The sequence below is a fragment of the Gossypium hirsutum genome, chromosome A02 (genome assembly GCF_007990345.1).
Source record: "Gossypium hirsutum isolate 1008001.06 chromosome A02, Gossypium_hirsutum_v2.1, whole genome shotgun sequence".
In the NCBI taxonomy this organism is placed as follows: domain Eukaryota; kingdom Viridiplantae; phylum Streptophyta; class Magnoliopsida; order Malvales; family Malvaceae; genus Gossypium; species Gossypium hirsutum.
In genome coordinates, this window is record NC_053425.1 from 58747066 (window position 1) to 58751613 (window position 4548).

The window sequence follows — 4548 nt, forward strand, 5'->3', positions numbered from 1 at the left end:
TAATAATCCATAAATGTAACTTATTATAAACTTTATTTAAATGTGTCTAGATGTTTTATTATTTAAATGTCGAATGAACTATAAATGTTATGCTATCTTTGGTTAAGTTGAATAATTATGTTTTATATGTGTTAGTAAAGATTCAAATGAGTTAATAGGTATTATTGAATAAAGATTGATATGAGACATAAAAATACTTGATTATTAGTTAGGTAATATATTCATATTTAGGAGCACTATGATTAAGTATAATGGCAACGCATATATACATGAATTATTTTTGGTTTGAGTTTACACTGAAAGAATATTTTAAAATATGATGTTTGTGAGTTTTGTTTATGAATTTGAATTATTAATTTGTACAGATCTGTCATATATTACTTGGGTATAAAAAAAAGTTCTGAATTGTCATATGTTAGGTAATGCCTCTTAACCCTAATCCGGCGACAGATACGGGCTAGGAGTGTTACACTTTTGATGGTAGCCTTTTCCCTCTCTTTTGTTCTTTTCTTTCTCTACTCCCCTTTGTTTTTATATGACATTCTCCTCCCCTTAAGGCAGTTTGGGGTTGCTTTTTCGGTCGCTAATGGTCATTTGTTGATTGGGGGCTTTCCCCAACATCCTTTCCCATCTTTTTCCCTACTAAAATTCCTGCATCATTTTTTTTCATATCTACGAAGTCTTCTCGTTTGGTAATTGCCCTCTTTTTTTCAACATTTTTCTCCTTGTTACTCAAAATAATAATTTTCTTGGGGCTTTGTCCCTAGCTCCTCCCTTGAGGGAGGCTTTTTCAGGTCTATAAGGACTCGTGTTTTCTTGAGTCATTAGTGACTCAATTGTTCGATTTCGCTGAAACTCAATTTCTCAAGTCCAAATCAACTTGTTTTTCTTACATCTAATCTAGAAGATTTAACAATTTATGAGATTTCATATATTTCAACTAAGAATAAGACCGTTGGTGTTAGATCCAATGCACAAGTTTGCATGCTCTATTATTCTGAATGGGCGCTAAATGATGTAGCTTTGTATCCACGACATTTGAATTTTTACTAGTGTTATTTCCCAATATAAAATGTTTTTCGATATGTCTTGATTGGAAGTCAAGTGTTCATATTGTTTTTCTTTCATATTTAGATGCTAGAGTAGTAATTGGTCATTGGTAATTCTCACTATTGGCTTTTATTTAATTTTAAATTTATTGTACTAATGCTTTATTATTTTTTTATGCATAAAAGATAAAATTTATATACGCTAATCTGTAACAGCCCGTTTTTGGGTCGAATCGGAATAGTAATTTTGAGACCACAAATTCGAAGTAGAAATGTTAATTTTATTATTACTTTAAGGTCTACATTATGATTGAATGATTGTGTGAAAATTTCATTAAGAAATTTTATCGATAGAGTGTCCAATTTGACTAATAGTACTAAATTGCAATAGGCGCAAAATATGTGTTCTAGAAGCTAGAGGTGTCTAATTGCTATGAAATTTTAAATTAGAGGTCCTTAAATAGTAATTAGACCATTATATTTTAGTATGGACAAAAATGTACATGGTTAGATAAAATTTCAAAGTTTTAAGTGAAGGGCATTTTAGTCATTTGGTAAATAGCTCCAGGTTTCACACGGCCTAAGACACGCCCGTATGTCTAGGCCGTGTGAGACATACAGATGTGTGGACTATTTTAGGCCGTATAACTTCTAATTTTTGAAAAAATTAAGTCCTAGGATCCACATGGCCAAGGACACGCCTTTGTGTCCAGGCTGTGTAGGTGACATGGCCATGTTGCCAAGTCATTTAACTCACTGTCGAACCCCTTTTAGTGCATATGACTTGGGACATGCCCATGTGTCTAGGCCGTGTAGGTCAAAAACACTTTTTTTATTATTTTTTTTGAAAATTAATTAATTTTAAAAATAATCATGAAATAAAATTAAGAAAATTAGCAAAGTCAACACTCGGGTTGCCTTCTGAGAAGCACTTATTTAAAGTCTAAGCTCGACTTACCTTGTATTCGTACGGTCATGGTGGTTCACGGAGTTGAAACTCCTCTTTCTTGTTATCAATTCTATTATCAAAATAAGGTTTAAGTCGAATACTATTGACCTTAAATGTGCCAAATTCAGAATGAGTTACCTCAATTGTACCTTATGGGAAGACATTCAGTATCGTAAAGGGATTTGATCCGTTTGCATCAAGGTTTGAAGTGGCAATTTGAGGATCCGTTTTATCTAGTAGTACCTTGTCCCCAACCTTAAATTGGTTTGTTCCATCCACAGGCTCATCATGGCATCCCTTTACCTTTGCATCGCGTATTCTCGGTTTCTCCTTGACATGTGTTTGCCATTTGTCTAGTTCATCGATTTGTAACATTTATCCTTCATGAGTCATTCTGTTTCTATCGCAGGGACTGGAATGTGGCTCCATCAAGTTTTCCCGAGGGGCTTCCTGCGAAGAAGTTTGAGCCACATGGTTACTCATATTAATAGAACTTGTAAAATCATCTGGATCACTAGATGTCTTAACAGAATCACGAGCTTGGAGAGTAATCATTTGGTCACCTACAAGATGTATTAATTCACCTGTACCAATATCAATAATATCTAGCAGTTGCTAAAAAGGGTCGACCTAGAATCAGAGATACATTACTATCCTCATCCATGTCTAAAACAACAAAATCAATTGGGAATATGAATTTATCAATTTTTGCAAGTACATCTTCAATAATACCCCTAGGAAATCTAATGGTTCTATCTGTTAATTGAATACTCATCCTAGTTTGTTTGGGTTTCTTAAGACCTAATTGCTTAAATATTTTATAGGGCATGACATTAATCCTAGCCCCTAAATTAGCCAAAGCTTATTAATATTCAAACTACCAATTAAATAAAGAATAGTAAAACTCCCTATATCTTTCAATTTATTGGGTAGTTTATTTTGTTGTATGGCTGAGCAAACTACATTAAGCTCCACAGTTGATGAATCATCTAACTTCCTTTTGTTAGCCAAAAGCTCCTTTAAAAATTTAACAGAATTGGGCATCTGCGAAAGAGCTTCAATAAATGGTAAGTTAATAAGTAATTCTTTTAGAAGTTTAAGAAATTTACCAAATTATTCGTTTCTGTGGTCTCTCTTCGTCACGTTAAGATATGGCACTCGAGGTTTATATTCTTTACTAACCTTATCATTACTTACCACACTTTGTTGCCTCATTTTTTATTCAGATTCAACTAACCCTTCTTCATCTCGAACAGTAATTGCATGAAGCTGTTCCATTGGGTTAGTTTCGATATTGCTAGGCAAACTACCTTGTGGTCATTCTGAAATTAACTTAGCAAGTTGGCCTATTTGGTTCTCAAGTCTTTGAACCGATGCTTGTTGATTTTTAAGTGCTACTTCAGTGTTTTGAAAGCGAGTTTCTGACACCAAGATAAACTTCGTCAACATCTTCTCAAGGTTAGGCTTCTTCCCTTACTGGTAGGGTTGTTGTTGGAAGCCTAAAGAGGGTTGTGCTCTTTGATTACCTTGACCACCTTAAGAGAAATTGGGATAGTTCCTCGAACCTGCATTATAGGTATTACTATAAGGGTTATTTTGAGGCCTAGAATTATTACCCATATAATTGATTTGTTCGTTCTCTATCTTAAGACCGTAGGGTAAACATTCTGGATTGTTCATTTCTCCTCAATTCGTATCGCATTGCATCACTGAATGCACCTCTGTAGAAACATATAAACCATCAATTTTCTTATTTAATTGTTCTACCTGATTCGATAACATGGTGACTGCATCTAAGTTGAAAACACCAGCTGCTCTATTCGGCTTCGTCCTCATGACTTGCCACTAATAATTATTTAGTGCCATCTCTTCTATAAATTCATAAGCTGCTTCTGGTGTTTTATTTTTCAGAGTTCCACTTGCTACTGCATCGATCAATTACCTAGTCGAGAGATTCAAACCGTTATAGAATGTTTGAACTTGTAACCATAAATGTAACCCATGGTGAGGGCATCATCTCAATAAGTCCTTAGATCTCTCCCATGCATCATATAAGGTTTCTAAGTCAATCTGTACGAAGGAAGATATATCATTCCTCAACTTGACTGTCTTAGTCGGTGGGAAGTACTTCAGTAAGAATTTCTCAGTCATTTGATCCCATGTAGTGATAGAACTTATGGTAAAAAATTCAACCACTATTTAGCTTTGTTCCTCAATAAGAAAGGGAATACTCGTAGGTGAATGACATCGTCAGAAATGCCATTTATCTTGAAATTATAAGAGACTTCCAAAAATTAGCCAAATGAGTATTTGGATCTTCGTCTTGCAAACCATCGAATTGAACAAATTGTTGTATCATCTGAATAGTGTTCGACTTCAGTTCAAAATTATTCGTAGCAATGGTGGGTCTCATAATACTCGATTCGGCCTCAGTTAGAGTGGGCTTAACATAATCGTATATGGTACAAGGAACATGATTTGGATTTGTAGGATTTGCAACAACTGTAGGGGTAGCTGGTTATTCTGATTATTACCTATCTACTTAGTAAT

General features: G+C 34.4%; 1 non-coding gene across 1 annotated transcript; it reads left to right on the plus strand.

Moving 5' to 3' along the window:
* Positions 1–3994: 3994 nt before the first annotated feature.
* On the plus strand, positions 3995–4101 carry LOC121217613 (small nucleolar RNA R71). The gene has a single exon (XR_005913762.1). It is a non-coding gene; the product is annotated as a small nucleolar RNA R71 (small nucleolar RNA).
* Positions 4102–4548: the final 447 nt, after the last annotated feature.